This window comes from Schistocerca piceifrons, chromosome 5, assembly GCF_021461385.2.
Source record: "Schistocerca piceifrons isolate TAMUIC-IGC-003096 chromosome 5, iqSchPice1.1, whole genome shotgun sequence".
Lineage (NCBI taxonomy): Eukaryota > Metazoa > Arthropoda > Insecta > Orthoptera > Acrididae > Schistocerca > Schistocerca piceifrons.
Window position 1 is genome coordinate 430,445,651 of NC_060142.1, and position 17,887 is coordinate 430,463,537.

The following is a 17,887-nucleotide window of genomic DNA, read 5'->3' on the forward strand; positions in this document are numbered from 1 at the left end:
TCTGCATTAAGTAACGCCGCATCTTGGGGATCCAGATTTTCTTGCCCAAATGGTAAATTGGGCATTCTGCTCCTGAATTGATTCAAAGAGCCAGATCTTTCTGAAGAGTGGGTAATCGATGATTTGGAAAAAATGTATGGTAGCTCATCAGTTTTCAACATGCGTTTTTGGTGACTGTAATGAGCGGGAAGAAAATTCTGCACTAGGCTGCTGCAATGGCGTCCCATGTCACATCCTTAAGAAAACGTTTCCAAAGCTAAAAAAATGTGTTATAGACCATGTGCACATGGGATTTGCTAACCTTATTAGTACATGACGCTTTTCTCATCTATTAAAACAATAAAGAAAGCTCCGTTTTTTTCCAATTCATTGGCTGTCAAGCAGTATCTGTTCAACCTAATAAATAATAATGCTAATTATGACGATATGAAAGTAAGCACAACACAACACCCAGTCTGTGAGTGGAAAAATAGATTTCTACTTTGCTGTGAATTGAACCTGGGAACCTTCACTTCGCAATCCGGCGCACTGACCATGCAGCTACTGAGGCAAACGAAAGTTGATACATTAATGCAGAAAACACTTCTAGCATGTTTCATTCTTGATTTCTAAAGAATATATCAAATTTCAAAAGCTCAATAAATGTTTCCTTGCATTTGAGCGAGTTGTAACTTCTTATCCTTTGACTTAGCATCGCACTCGTAATGTGTTGCCAGCGATCATAAAAGCTGCGGCTTTTGGCCATGGTTGGAGCGTGTCGCAAAGCGACCCAGGCGTCACTCCCCTTCCAATACCTCAGCGCTCCCTACCATTCTCACAGACCGTGCAGTAGGCTGTCTCACTAGCTCACTGCTCCGCACCACTCTCAGGGATCAGATTGCAAGGCAGCTCACTAGCTCATTGCTTCCCACTACTCTTAAGGATCAGATTGCAAACTAGCTCACTGCTCCCCACCAAGGCAGTTAGCTCTCGCGGAAGAAATCGCATGGAGCAGACCCCATGGCGACTTGTGGCGTCACTTTGTTCTCTCGGTCTTGGCACAGTGAAGCAACTTGCAACTCGCTTTCGTGATTGAGCACATTTCCATCTGAGTTCAGCTCTTAAGTCTTTGTATCCTTATTTGATCTGATCTGTTCTAGTCATCATCTTCTTATGTTGTTTCTCTTCTGTTTTCTTGCTATGTGAGTTCTTGTTAGGTGTACTATTATGTCTTCTTCCATGTCTGTTGCACTTATAGTTACTGTTTTTGGAGAGTCGGTTGCATTTATGCACCTTTTAATTACTTTGGGTGGATAGCATACTGAGTAATGGTTATTTTAACATACATGATAGTCCATGTACACAGGTTGTGTCAGGAGGAATGGCCAATATTCAGCGATATGACAGGAACGATCTTTTGAAGCAAAAAACTAAATGTGGACAAATGCTTTATTCCAAATAGTTTCTGAGACGAAACATATTTAAAGATACTTTTGTGTGTTTTTCTTGAATAACACGAAATCCACTGCATCTAGCGAAAACTTACCGAAGTACAAAATCAAACTATATTAAATTTCCTTTAAAAGGGTCCCATTCATTTTTTCTTAAGGACTTTTAAGTTGTCTGAAGAGGGCGAGAGAATAAGGAAGTTCTCGCGCAATGTGGTGTAGGTAAGTCAGTTTGAGGCAGTTTCTCGACTTGATAGAACACATGTTCTGTATCAAATTATTCGTCTCTAATTCGTCTACAGCACTATGGTACATTGTAAACAATGACAATGTATTGAATAATAAAGAAAATAATTAACAATGTACCCTAAATATATTCTACCCTTAAAACATTCAGAAGTCTGCATATGTCCCATGAAGTTTTTTGTTTCAAATGATTGCTCCTGTCATATCCGTGAATATTGACCATTCATCCTGGGACAACCTGTATATTATGTTTAATTTTTTATTCATTAGCCGGCCGGGGTGGTCGAGCGGTTCTAGGCGCTACAGTCTGGAACCGCGCGACCGCTATGGGCGCAGGTTCGAATCCTGCCTCGGGAATGGATGTGTGTGACGTCCTTAGGTTAGTTAGGTTTAAGTAGTTCCAAGTTCTAGGGGACTGATGACCTCAGCAGTTGTGTCCCATAGTGCTCAGAGCCATTTGAACCATTTTGAATTTTATTTATTCGTTTAACCTCAACTGATTAATGCACTCAGGAGTCCTCTTACATCAGACGAGAGTTTTATATGTAATTGAAAATCTGATTAAAATCAAGTTACTTAAAAATCATAATATTTGTAATATTATGTGTCTTCTCCTTCTCTCTGCATGTAGTAGGCATTCGCCTGTTACACCCTCTTCTCTGAAATGGTTGATTTTCCTCGGGCTTCCTCTGCTCACTGTGTAATAATAATCACCAATTTTGGTAATGTGCCATCTTCCATTCTCTTGACATAATCCTTCCGTATGTTTCTATATTCTTTAATCTGCTCATTTATGTCTTCACTCTCAGTTCTTTTCTGATGTCTACATTCACTCTCCCCTCAGACAGAATGTACCCAGCTGCTCTTCTTAGGAATTAGATCTCTAGTGCTTATATTCTGATGGGAACGAGTGTTTCTACTTTTTGGTCCAGGAAAAAGCTTCTTGGTCTAGGGAGCAGCTGGTATTATGTGCAGTAGTGGATCAAAAGTAAGCTTGCGACGCCGTCCTTTAAAGTAAATGCTGAGCTGAAGGATTTTTCGACAGCGTTGTCAGCTCAAGAAAAAATTTTTCGCATCACCGTCATTTACCTCTGCGAAATAATCAATAAGTCTATGTTTCGTTTACTGTTCAACGAAGGTTATCGCTAAAGTCAAGTACTGGTTTAGTTCCTTGGTTGGAACAATGGGATCGGCGGCAGCTTCTACTTTACCTACTCTACTCCAGATCACATAAGCTTTTCCTTAGAGCATCTGGTCTTTATGTTTTAGATCAATGTATTGGCATGTCTTAAAGTTAGATTGATTCTGTTTGCTTTCTGCATTTAAACAATTTTATTTTCAAGGGTAAGAGGTCGTCTGTGAGTCCGATGAGGTACGAATTTCTTTTTGCTTGTGTATTTAGTGACAAATATATGCATGAGGGAGTCTCACTATAGGCTGCATTATGGGTAGGTGCAAGCTGAAATATTGTAGCATTTGAAGAAGGAACTACACACTTGAATTTAACAGTGAAGGGAAAGAATATTTATGTTAGTGTTCCTAGCATTATCTGTGTGATACTAAGTCGAATCGAATTTTGAAAAATCAGTTTTGAAACAGGCTATCCCACCTGCTTTGGAAGGTCTGTAGAGGACGCACTTTAGGCAATTTTTTAAGGGATTTGATATTTACGAACATATATTTCTCTTGTTTGTCTTCATTAGTACTGGATGTGAGTAGCATGGTCGGTAATAAGTCGAAGTGTTTGTATGTCACTACTCCACCTCCTAATCTGTTACTTCTGTGATGTCTTAGGACAGTGGAGTCTATATTTAGCGAACTGGAGAACACGCTTGGTTTGAACCAGGTGTCCAAGTTCGGCAGAAGAAAGACATGGATGTCGATATTCTGAAATATATGATGGAGTTCGTCGAAATCAGTTGAAAGTGATGACCAACTACGTTCTACAATAGCAATACAAACACGCTGGTAGGAATAGTGATTGCATGAGCAGACAAGTTCGTAGTTCCTAAGGCAACGACTTTATAAATCATTTGTAGTGCCTTTTTCCAGCCTTTATCCGCACCATTATCCTGTCATCTCTTGTTCACACCCTATGTAGCCCAAATTCGGATATCAGCTCTGGGTTTCGCAGATCACAACTTCCTACATCTTACTCTATAGCTTCTGATTATAGAATTTTCTGAATGTGTATTTGTTCTCACTTTAAGCTTTTACAATGTAAAATGGCTATGTTAAAAGCAAATGTTTTAATTTTAGCGGTGTACTTTCAGTGCTGCACAACAATATGATATCCACATTGCCTTCCCCTTGAAGAATTACAAGCGATGTTTGGTACCGTTTTAGCAAAATGGAAGAAAAAGGAAAATGCCGCTACTGTTAACAGATAATTGTCATCGCTTCCGGCTCATCATCAAATCTGAAGAGACATATAAAATCGAAGCATCCTACAGTGCGCCTGGAACAGTGTGAGCCAGGAAGTCGATCAAAATCGCCATCAATCGATGCAGAAATTCGAGAAATAATTTCTCGTAAACTATCCTCACCAATGTCAGCTTCCACCTCGGATGAAGGTATCCTCTCAAAGAGGCAAATTCAGTCTCAAGCACTATCCAGCCCGCTATTGTCGTCAGGTTCTGAACCAAGTCCTGATTTATTTCCTTTGTGGTGCCCTCACTCTCAACTGCTTTTCATTTGCAATAGTCAATAAGTAATTTTTTAATTACTATAAAGCCGTTCACATTAATATGTGGCATTAGATGTACAGCTTTTAAAAATGATTTGCAGTAAAAATTAAAAAGTTTTCGGCCACCGAAATGGCTGTCTGCCGTTCGTCTGATGCATGGACGAGTGTAAATAACATTAGTTTGGGAAGAGTGAACAAAGTCATACCTTTCAGAGTGCTCATAGTTCGAAGACAGACAGATTGCAGAAAACATCTTAAATTGGGTAAAGTCTGTTATCCCAAATACAATATCAATTTTAAAATCACCTCCATAATAACAGGAAACGTGTCAGATACGAAATTAAATGCCATACTTTCAAAACTTCCACATGTCTCATACTTTGCATATTCTTTAAACCCCACTGCACTGCATGCAATTCAGAAGTCCATACAGAAAACGGTTGATGAGTTCAAATTAATTGCCATGTTGCTTGATGAGAAACCCTTTGCTTTAAGCAAACTTGCTGAAATGCAAGAAAGTTTAAAAAAAGACCAACTGAAATTGAAACAAGATGTCCCAGCCAGGTGGAACTACTTATGAAATGTTGAAAAGATTTACTTTAAATGAAGATCCCATAATTTCTTACCTTACTATTTTAGGTGGAAAATCGAATTTAAAAGATACAGACTGGGAGATAATGCAACAGGATTTACAGATTTTGAAAGTTTTGATGAGGTAACCGAAGAGATGCCTTCATGGAAAAGTCTCAGTTTCAATAATAAAAATCTTTCCAAAATTAATGGAATAGAAAATAAAACCTTTTAAGGGCAAAAATAAAGAATATCCTCAAGAAACATAGTTACTTACAGGGTTATCAGAGTGGTTTGGTGTTCTCTCCAGCAACGAAATGATTAGTCAGGCAACATAACTGGACCCCGGACTCAGAGGGCAAGGATTTTCAGATGACAAAATATTTCAAGACTGCTACGTGAAGGCTGTTGCAGAAATGAAAGCGTTGGTTGTTCAATAAGAAGAAGCAGAGCTCATATCTCAACCAGTTACCACCATAACACATGAGACTTCTTCAGTCTGGAAACTATTAGTCAACTTCTGGCAAGTGACAAACCGGAAAATGCAGCAACTGTCGAATTGGACAAATATTTAGTGGAGGGGTATTTGCCTAGAAACAGCGATCCCTAAAACTGGTGGGAAACAAAAAAATTGCTGTGGTCGGTGCCTAAAGCTCTAAAAGTATTATGTATTTCAGCAATATCAGTGAACTGTGAACGAATATTTTCAAAAGCAAGACAAATATGCACTGAGAAGAGAAAGATACTCACATCGACTAAAATGTGTCAAATTTTGTTCATAAATGATAATACTGATTAATTTTTCTTTTATGTGAACGTATGCCTTAATACTGACTGTTAATGATGATTGCAGGTACACTTCAGTTGCAGTTGTTATAATTCTTGTATTGTGTTTTTTTCCAATAAAAGTATCAAAATATAACACTAATTAGTCTTCATTTTTAAAATTTTTTCACTTGATAAAAAGTACTTAGGATTTTGTTGTAATATTTATAACTTTTACAGTAGACGAAATTTAAAACTTTTGTATCTGAAAATTACTAGGGGCGTAACAAAAAATTATTGCTCCTCTTCAAATGTTCTTTCAAAATAGGACCACATCAGACAAAAATACAGGTTTAGTGACCTGAATTAAAAAGGCGCTGTACCTTCCTTTTACTTATTTTTGTGGGTGAATAGTGAGTGGTGATTCATGAAAATGAACTAGTTCATTCCAGCGACTGAACAGCTCTGATACAATCTCTGAAATTGGTCCCTCCAACTTTAGTGTTGAACCATGTTGCTGCATGAGAAGGACGGTGACTGTTGCTCAGTGGCATACACATCGAGCTCCTTGACTCTGGCAGAAGCTAAGTATTCTATTTTCGAATTAGAGCCCCCTGTTATTCTCATTTGGCTCGAGAAGTTTAACTTTTATCTAGAACATCGTGATTTTATGCTCGAAAACGACAATCAGGCCCTTAGTTGAGTATTAACTTGTTCTCCCAAAACTGGTCGTATTGCTCACTGAGTGGTGCGAATGTCGGCAGTCCGCTTTTCCCTAAGGCACATTGGGGGTCACGAAAATTTTGTTGCCGGCACTCTTAGGATAATGTCGATGAGGAGGGTGAAGAACATGTACACTCTGGAGAGTTGGAGGAGGTTTGTGGTGTGTTTGCTGTGTTGACTGAAATACGCTTTCTGTTCAGTGATTTGCATGAGTGGCTAGAGCAAGAGCCTGATTTAGACCCTATTGAATGGAGAGCTGTAGCAGGGGAAGAAGTTCTGACATACGCATTACAAAAGGGATTGTTATGTTATTGCAGATGGGGGGGATGGAAGCTTGAAGATTTGTCTCCCTCAAGACTTGGTTTCAGCTGTATGTTATTACTACGATGAGTCTGCAGTAGGGGGCCCTCAGAGGTTACTAGCCAAGTGTCAGACTTGCAGTATTGTCAGAGCAATTCCTAACAGCTGTAGGGGCTTCTTCAATCCACCTATCCTAAAGGTATTGTGCACAGGCTATTCATTAAATACAATGGACCACTGCTTTGAATGCAAGGTGGGCATGAGGATGTTTTTGTGGCTGTGCATGTCTTTTCACGTTTTATTTGGTTCATGTCCAGTGGTAGGGTAATGGCAGTAGACAATATTAGTCGTTTAGCTAGAATTTTTTCCTTCGTTGAGCCTCCCAATGTGCTACTTAGCGATAACAGTTCTGTGTTCTTATTTCAGGAGTTCTATAAATTCCGCTTTCAGCATGGCATCACTCATACCAACACCACGCCTTATTATCCTCAGCCATCCTTCGCTGCGTGGGTTAACTATAACTTAAAGGTTGTGCTGATTATTTTTCATGCTGGCGTCCAGACTAAATGGAACTGCTCTTAACTTTGTTAAACTTACCAGCCGACACTACCAACCAATAGGGCCATCAGACAGCTCCAGCTGCCCTAATGTCTTCCTAATCTGTATATCTGCCATTCTAATGTCTGGTTTATCAATGATTTATTACCAGAAAAGCTGACTATGGAGACTATCCAGCGCAAGAGGTAAGTTGAATTTAGAGCACGTTCACTACAGAGAAGCAGTGCGATACAACAGAGGTCGGCGTCCAGGAAATTTTAAAGCTGGGGACTTGGTATTCATTAAAGATGTCAGTGCTCATCCTCAAATTTATATAAAAAAAAAACTGTCGCATAAAGTATCCACCCAGCTTGCAGGGGGCTATCACATACGTGAGATGCTGCCCCTGCCACTCTTCTGTTAGAAAATCCTTCTACTGGGCAGAACTAATTACTGAGATTATTTCTTTAAGATAACTGTGTATGTGATTTAGAACCAGTCCTGTGAATTAGAAAAAAATGTTAACAGATTGTTGTGCAATGTACAGGTTTCAGTCCTGTTCCCGGGCATCACCAGTTATCAGTCTCACAGCTGATAGCCTGATCATTGTGTATCTGCTACTATATTATTGACTTATCTAGTCCCTATATGCAACCCTTGGGGAAAATACATGTGATTGAAAGTGTGAAAGGCAGCCAGATATTCCAAAATTTGAAACAAAGTCAATTATTTCCTTTAATATTTGTCCATATGAAATTTTTTTTATTGTAGATCCACTTAAACATACAAAAACAAACAAGCAAAACATGTTAATCTTCTTTTAATTCGAGATATGAATAACAATTTTCGTATTGTTGGATAAAAGATTTATCTTGATTAATTAGCTCACAAAAAACTAATCATCATGGAAATATTTTATCCTTGTTACAGATGTTTAAGACGTTTAGATAATCATGGAAATGATTGTAAGGAACAAAAAAAATGAAAATATAAATGTGCCTATGAAAGGTGAGTGAATTAAATTTAAAAATTATATTAATTTGTTATGAGTACCTTTTGCAATTTACACTGATTTCGAATGTCTTTTAAAATATGTTGACACTTGTCAACCAAACCCTAAAAGATCTTATATTAACAAATACCGAAATCATAAATCATTTTCATTTGGTTATTATATCAAATATTCTGATGGTGATTATAAACTACACATAATGTATACTGGTAAAGATTCAGTGGAAAAATTCGTTGAAATATTAAAACAAGAAGCTACAGATATTAATGAAAACATATGAACGAAATGTACCAATAATGACTAAAGAAGATAAAATAATTTTTAAAGATTCAAAAACATGTTTTATTTGTGAAGAAAATTTTTTAAAGGAGAAAAAATAGTAAGAGTGTTGCAATTTAACACGAAAACACCAAGTAACTGCTCATGAAGATTGTAATCTTAATTGCAAAAATCCTTATTTTGTCCCAGTTTGGACTCATAATTTAACAAATTACAATGTTCATTTGCTTATTAAAGAATTATGAGTGATAATCACAGTATTAACCCTATTCCCGATAATGAACAAAAATATATTTCTTTTAGTAAAATACTTGAAAATGGATTAACATTAAGATTTTAAGATAAATTTAAATTTATGGCTAGTGATGTTTATAAACTGCCTTTTAATCTTAAAAAGAAACAATTTAAAGAAATGCGAAATTATTTCAAAGAAGATAAATTCTATTTAATAATTATAAGTGCTTTTTCCTGACAATTAGATGGATTCAAAAGAAAAATCAAAAGAAACTAAACTACCTAAAAAGACGTACATTAATAGGTACAATATATCTGACAAAGACCATAATCATGCAAAACTGATTTGGATAAAATTCCATATTAAAAATATATTTGGAACAATAAAAAAGATTATATAATAAATATCATGTTTTAACATTAGCAGATGTTTCAAAAGTTTTTGGAGGTAACTGTACTTAATCTTGTATCATATACTATATATATACTAATCTTATATTATATACTAAATCTTACGTTGGTAGTTTACTGTTACAGGTCTATCTTGTAATGTTAAAAATGGTGAATGCTGAGTTAGATTTATTGAATAATTATGACACTATTTTATCTACCAAAAAGGAAAATCGAGGAGGAATATCTCAAAGTAAAAGACGCACAAAAACTAATAATAAATATATGAAAAATTTACATTTAAAAATTTCATGTGGTTAAATCCAGAAAATTGTAACACTGAAAAATACTAATAACACTGGAGGATAGTAAAATATGGTTATATTTTAGAAGTCGATTTAGAATATCCTAGAAAATTATATGTCTTACTTGAGGATTTACAATTGGCACCCATAGAAGGAAATAAACTTTAAACAGCATTAAATAATCAAGATAAAAAGTTTTACATTACCAAAATCTTAAACATTGTCAATGTATTGGATTAAAAATAACGAAAATCCTCTCATTAGAAGAATCAGATTAGCTGAAAAATAGATTGATTTTAATACAGAAATGAGCCGAAAATGTGGTTAATGAGTCTGAAATGGATTTTATAAACAAATGAATAGCTCTATTTTTGGTAAACCAATGGAAAATATTAGAAACACAAAGAATGATAAATTAAAAGCGAATATGAAACAATACACATATTACATTTCAAATGCAAAATTATGGTCATACTACTATCTTTTCAGAAAATCTAGTGTAAATTTACAAGAAGAAAAGAATAGTAAAATTCAGTGAATCAATTTATATTAGGATATGGATATAGATATTTCGAAAATAAAATTTGCACTTTTCATGATAATGCACTGAAACACGAATATGGTAAAAATTTTGATTTATTTTATATGGATACCGATTCTTTTATCTATGATATAAGAACCAAAGACTTTTATGATGACTTCAAATCGATAGCAAACGATTTTGGCACCAGTGATTACCCAAAAAATAATATTTATGGAATTCCACAAGCAAACAAAAAAGTTGTAGGAAAAATGAAAGCTGAAAATTATAGAAAAATTTTCATGATATCGCAATTTTTGATGAATTTTCAAATGTATTTTACAAACAAATTTTCCACAAAATTGATAACCATTTGATCATACTTACTTTTATATATTTGATAATTGAAACGTTTTTTCTTTTTTGGCCTATTTTAGTCCAATTTGTGAATATATTTACAAGTATTTTTAAGTGCTTATTTACAAATTTCACTAGGAAATGTTTTTATTCCAGTTATTAAAAATTTCTTTAATATTTCTAAGTTATTTTTTCTATAGTCTTTTCACTTCTTTTTTATAGAGTCATTAGAACCCATTTTTAAAGGGAAATACTGTTCTTTTTTATTTTGTTATTAATTTCTTGTACATGTTTATGCAAGGACAAATCACTTTATATGCACTTTATATAAAATTTAATAAAAATTAAAAAACAAAAATTTAATGAAATTTAAAACACAAAAATTTTATAAATTTTGCTATACCTTATTTCACTGTTTTTATAGCCTTTCATTTTTTTATACTTACTTCAGGTGCCATTCAGAATAAAATGTTAGTGGTGTAACTTGAAGATAACTGTTTTGAAATTAACCAAGTGAAAAATTTATGTAAGGCAGTATGGATTCATTTAGTGAAGAAAATCAGAGTGATTCTGGTGATGATCAAGAATATGTTCCACGTACTTGTTCATACAAAGATGACTCTGATTATGAAACCCCCAAAAGGAAGCTTAAATAGAAAAATGTGAAAAGAAAAACCAGTGCTGAAACTGCAAGACTACAAGCACCTCCTGTGTCAGCACCTACAAATGATACACAAAGTGAAAGAGGTAACCCTACTCTCACAGATCCTGGAAATGATGGACAAATGCCAAGTACCTCAACTAAAACAGCAGTTACTGACTGTCGTTGAAGGTGACGAAATTGCTGATCTGGATGCGATTGTAAACTTTATTGATGTTGAAGAAGACCCTCCTGCCATTCAAGAAAAGGGGTAGAAAGAGAATAAGGAATCCAGATCTGTGGAAACGAAACAAAGAAGATGAACTGTGTTAATGGCAAGTAGAAGAAGTTTAGTTTCTATCACTGCAATTTTCCTAAAATCTGTGAGGTTAATGCTCCCAAAGAAGACATGCAGTGAAATTTTAAAAGGTCCTTTGGAAAGAAGGTGAATGAGCTGAGAATAGTTTTATCTGTGACTGGTGCAATAACTAACGAAGAAGTAGTCATGTAGTACAACAGAATCACGTCGTGCATTCAGTTGTACATACAACTTAAAGAAACTGGATGGTACTGATGTTAATACGTACAGACTTACAGTCTAAACTCCTTTGAAATTTCGTCTGATTGGCTATATTGTGCTGTTACTTTTTACAAACAAAAAGAAGTCGGTTCAGCTAATCATGGCAAATATGAAGCTGCAAGCAAAAGCCCTGCAGAAGTTAAGTGTGAAGCTAAAGAACACATATAATCATTCCCAAGTTATCATTCACACTCTTCCAGAAAGGACAATACAGATGGAGAATACCTAATGCCGAAACTGAACACTACCAAAATGCATCGTTTGTAATTCGATTGGTGTAAAGAACGAGATTACACCCCAGTGAAGGAGTCTCTTTACTGCCAGGTATTTACTTCATGTTTCAAACTTTTGTTCCATCCATCACATTCTCATATGCGTAAAAGCGGTTAAATTAGAAGAAAACAGGAATAGCAGATTTATCTGATGACAGTGAAAAGTAAATGCTGGATCTGTCACATGAACTACACCTTCAAAGAGCTTAACAGGCGAGGTCCCAAATGAAGGAAGATCTGATCCTGAGATGTGCGTTATGGGATTTGATTTGCGAACTGTTCTTTCATTGCCTAAACTTCGTTTCTGAGATGTACCATCTATGGCAGTTAAGCTGCTTCAATTTTGTGTATCCACAATGTAGTGGAACACGGATCTTCCATGTATTTCTGGACAGAGACACAAGCAGATAGAGGATCGCAAAAAGTTGCTTCATGTATTTTGCATTATGCAGAAAATCTTCCCTTACATGTGAAGAAACTGGTCTGCTATAGTGATACTTGTGGGTAACAAAATCGAAATTTCAATCAGTCTTTCATGTTGCTGTATATTGTCACTAACCCAGACATTAGTGTTAAGACAATTGAGCTGAAATTTTTTTGTTTCAGGACACTCTTTCAAGACCTGTGACCAGGATTTCTTATAAACAGATAATGAGATGAAGAAATAACAATATGTTTCTGATGCTGAAAGTCTTATTAGTATTATTGGGGTGTCAAAGAAGAAATGAAACAAATTTCAAGTCACTCATCTACAGGAAGATGGATTTAAAGCATCAGACTTTTGAAATATATTGTTGTTAATAAATGGATGGTGACAAAATCAACTGGCTGAAGATATAGCGGCTAAAATTTCACAAGAAATAACCTTTTGAAATCGATTTCTCTGAAACAGTAAATCGAGATATGCCATAAAGATCCATGAATTGAATAAAAACCAGGAAAGGAAGTCAAATACATCAACCAGGTTGTGTTACCCTTTTGAAGATATTTGAGGTGTAAAAACCTTTGATGACATACGATTAAGCAAAAGATTTAAGGAAGGTGATGAAATAGGTCACTCCTATCCATCACAGATTTTATGAAGAAATTATTAATTCACAGGCTACACTTTCAGAGTCTGATACAGATGTATCTTTGAATGGAGAAGGCGAAAATGAGTGACCGCTTGTTTACTGGTAGACACATCTAGACATTTTTGTACTATTACCTTAAATAGTTACATTATTTGGAGTACTAATGCCAGTAGAGAAAGAAGTTCTATTTTGCATCCCATGTTTTTATCAAAATGTGAAATAAATGTTGTTTATTTTCTTTATTACATACTGTTTATTTACTTTAAATAGTGTTATTTCTATCATTTTTCTTACAACCATGAAATGTGGGTTACTTCATTCTGGCAGTAAATACATATTTTGTTTGTAGAGAGCAACAAAGACTTATAAAAGTTTCAAATTGTTCTTGGAGGTAAATTGGTGTAACCAATAATTTTGGCACTGAAAATGAATTTTTTAAGCTCATGTAGAGAGGAAATATTTACATTTAATGATATCACTGCAAGTACAAAGAAAAATGTTTATAGCAGTAATAGTTAATTTATACAGTTTCTTTAACGTTGACTCCTTTACTGAAAAAAAAACAAGGAACTTGTGCATTACAAAATTTCTGCAGCAAACCCCTCAGTTGATAAGGCTTTAAATATATTAAACGAAAGGAACATAGAAAGAGATAATTACTGCATGTTGTTCCTCCAAAAACTTATGAAAATTTAAAATCTACTATTATTCTTTTAAGATTACATGACAATAATTTTGAAAATGGTTATTACATTATCAAGCACAAGTTAATGTTCTTGAAAAACAAGTAATTACTTTTCGAAGTAGACATCAACTTTGTGAAGAAATTTTAAGAAGATATTATGTTCATAATTCAATAAATTTATTTCAAAGAATGAAAGAAAGGTTTCATATTCTTTGTTGTCAAAATATTTTCAATACTTACATTAATTAATTGCAAGAAGTATTGTTTGCTGATATAATCAATCTTGTGTCTTTCAGCAGCTGAATCTATGACCAGACTGTGTCCACTCTTAAGATTGGCAACAGTGTCTGTGTCTTGATAACACGTCTTAGAAAATAAAACTGTATTTCCAAGTACCTTTTTCATAATTTAATTTTATATAACATTCACAACAATTTTTGGAAACATCTAGTACAATTAATTAAAATTTAAAATTCTCAAATAATTCTGACTAAGTCATTCTTATTAACTTTTATTGTAATATCAAAACATAGTCTATCTTCTTTAATAAGACAAGAAGCATAATGAATATTATGTTCAGTACCAGACATGTCTAAATTTTCAGTAATGAACTCCATTTATATAATTTTTTTTATAAAATAATTTTATTTTCAGTGATCAATTCGTTGTGTGAATGATCAAATCCTAACTATTTAGCATATACTTTATTACTTTTCTTTTTCAAAAGATTTTCAACAAGACAAACGTCTGGCTAATGGGTTTTCAATAGATCTTGTTCATAAAACTTTCTTTTTATTCCTTTTTCTTTAAAATCTATTCATCTGTATGTTTGGAATCTGGTTTCTCAGGATAGAGCAGATCAGGTTATGTCTGTGGAGGGAGCTGTAATCAGTTATTGTTAGTTGCACAAAACAAACAAACTTTATTTTCCTCAGAATCACTTAATTACACAGTGCCTTAAAAGGATCAAATGAAAACAATACAGCTGAAGGCCTAGTAAAGAAAACTGGCAATACCTCCTGGGCTGAAGGCCCAAAACCACATCCAAAACAGGGATGGCTGAAGGCCTGAACACAAGTTCAAGAATTACTTCAAAGAATACACATGGCTGACGGCCTTACCTAAAAAAACAATATTTCACATAAATACTTGGTTGAAGGCCACATACTGGACACTGAACAACTCAGGGCTTAAGGCCTGTATAACAAGAATTTTAGAAAGTACAAACTTTAAAATTTAATTTTTAAACAAAGCAATCTTCATATTTTAAGTTAGCTGAAGGCCTTATTTTATAATTAAAACAAAATAAATTAATAGATGGCTGAAGTCCTTGTGCAGTACATCAGACTAAATTAAACATCACAATCTAAACCGAACAGAACAGTGGTGCTCAGAAGTGTTCCAAGGGACGGACTGAGGAGGTAGTTCTAACGTAAGGTGAGGTGAGACAGGCAGCCAAGAGTAAGGTTAAATAATCAGATGGGAACCCGACACAGGGACGGCTGAAGGACTGACCAACAACCTAATCAATTTGCTTCTGGTCAACCAATGGTACGACAATGGAAAATATCAGCCAAGGATGGAGATACCAGCTGCACTATGTCTTCAAAATTGGAGTCTAAAACCAGCCAAGGCACAATAACCACTCTTAAGAAAACATATGAACAAACAACTAAACAGCTGTCGAACTACATGCTGTCCTGGACACCATCAACACGGCGAGTAAAAACACACTGCTGGAAAACTATGCTAACGACCAACGAGGTAACTGGGGCGTTAATGGTCACAAGGCAGAAAATACCGCTGGTGCACTTCACTGACAAGTACCAACAAATTTAGTAGTTTAAGACCACACACCAAGACAGCTGCAAAATTTCGCCGACTCCAACACAACATACCCTGCTGCTAGCCAGAATGGCCCAGGAAGCAACAACTGACCATGAAAAAAGAGATGTCCCAGCAGTTGAGGTTTCATAACAGGTTAACTGATCACTCAACTTCAGTGTCCAGGTTTGGTGGGCAACGAACTTTGTAGCTCGCACAGCTAGAGCCTCACAATTCGACCGAGCGGGCACGCCACCAGCAGTCACAGACTGACCTTGTGCCACAGAGACTTCCTCACTGCTCTGTCCCAAGCGACTGACAGCCGCGCACACCACCACACGGAAATATAGCGGTCACACCAAAGATTGTACAGCAGTGCTGCTGCTGCCACTCACGGAGGCAAGTCAGTAACTTGTTATGGTAGTAACTCTGGGAGAAATAAGACACATCTGTATTGTGCCAAAATGCCAAAGAAAAAAAGGTACGAATGTGAGCCAGCCACAGCTCAATGTCAATGGATTAGAATGACTAAAACCTTCAATTCCAAATATTTCTGTTGACTAATTTGCAGTATATCCTTTCTCAAAGATTCCTTTTAATTTTCTTATTCTAACCTTATCAACTATTTTGTACTTGCTGTTGGCATCTGATAAATTTGTACATAAACAGTCTTCAACAAACTGTTTTCATTTGGTTTACATCTTTTAGATTCATTTATATTGTTGAATGTTTTATGTTATTATTTTTATTGTTTGCATGTTTTGTGTTATGTATAACAACTAAAAAATTTTTGACTAAATCAATCCATTTATAATTTCCTCGTAAGTCAATTTTTTTCCACATCTTTGCTTTCAATGTTCTACTAAATCTTTCAACATCAGATACTTTTAATTCAGAAGAAGTTGAATGATGATTAATATCACGTTTTTCCACCAGATCTTGAAATTCATTATCATAAAATTCATTACTGTTATCTGTTTGTAAATTTCTCGATTTTCTGGCTACAGCAAAAGTGATCTTTGGACTGGTGGCTGCCAAATCAATCTTGAGACTGTGTCCTTATACAGCTTTGAATATTTTTTCAAAACTATCAAGTACATTTTACTTGCCTTATCTTTATCTGGAATTGCCCACCTACATTTTGAAAAAAAAACAATAACAATTAATAAATGATTATATCCTTTAGGGTATGTTTGAAATTCTCTTCAAATTTCCAGAATCCATTTTGACTAAATCAGGTACTCTGTGAGTACTATGTGTTTCAGTAAATTTTTTATATTTGAAACAGTATGTGTGGTTATCCATTTATACAGATAAAAAATTAATAACTTTTAAAATATTGTTCCACCCTTTCATAATCATTTTATTCTACAGTAAGTTTACCAAACATAAGTAATTCACCTCAAACAGGTATGGGTTTAACAGACTGATTTAAAGTTAAAATTATTAAAACCTTCTTTTTCGCTTCAAGTCATGGATTATTGAATTGTGTTGGGCAAAATTTTGTAATTCAGCGACATTATGTCTTTATATCTCCATTTTAAAGGCAGTAAGTGACAGATCATTATCCACATTAGCCACAAATAATATATTCTCGATTTTTACATCATACTCAAATGTGTACTTTAATATATCATCACCCTTATCAAAACGGAATCTCAGTTTATGTTTGTCAACCATTCTTTTTTGAAGATTACTTAATTGACTTAGGTATAGTGTTAAATCTGCCTTTGAGTAATAATCTGAAAAAGTTTTCAGTTTTTTTTCTGTAAAGCAATTCATTACATCAGGTTTTACTAAGCTGATTAATTTTTTCATTGAAGTCCAATTTATTAACCTAATTTTTTAATTATGTAAAAATAATTGAATATTGATTCTTTGTAATGAGATTTTTTAATTCTTCTTTTGTGATGGAATTAATGAATTGCATTACAATACTTTTGTAATCAGGTTTCAAAACAAGAAATTTTATTTCTTTTTCCAGATGACATTGTCACTATTTATGGGATTTTTTACTTTAGATAATCTCTTAACTCTAAAATCAATATAATTTTTACTTACTTGTAAAATTTTAGCTAGTTTTTTATGAAACATTTTAATCAGATTTTCTGTTTGTGAAGTTACTGATGACTGAAAATTCTGGATTTCTTTAAATTTGTTTTCTAATGACTTTATAATGATGGTTTTATTATTTCCCAAGTTCAAGAAACCTGTTATAATCATTAAAGAAGAAAATTTTTAATAGAGTTGTAACTGAGAGTGACAATATATTATTTTTGGGTAAAGAAGACAGTAGTGGATAGTTTTAGGTTTTAATGGTCAAATTATTGTACTTAATCAAAAACATTTGGTCAGTAAATTACCAAATATAAATCATTCGAATTAGTAAACGTAAATTGAAATCTTTCTGATATAATGTTTCTTAAACATACTGATCATTTTCATCAAGAAACTAACATTAT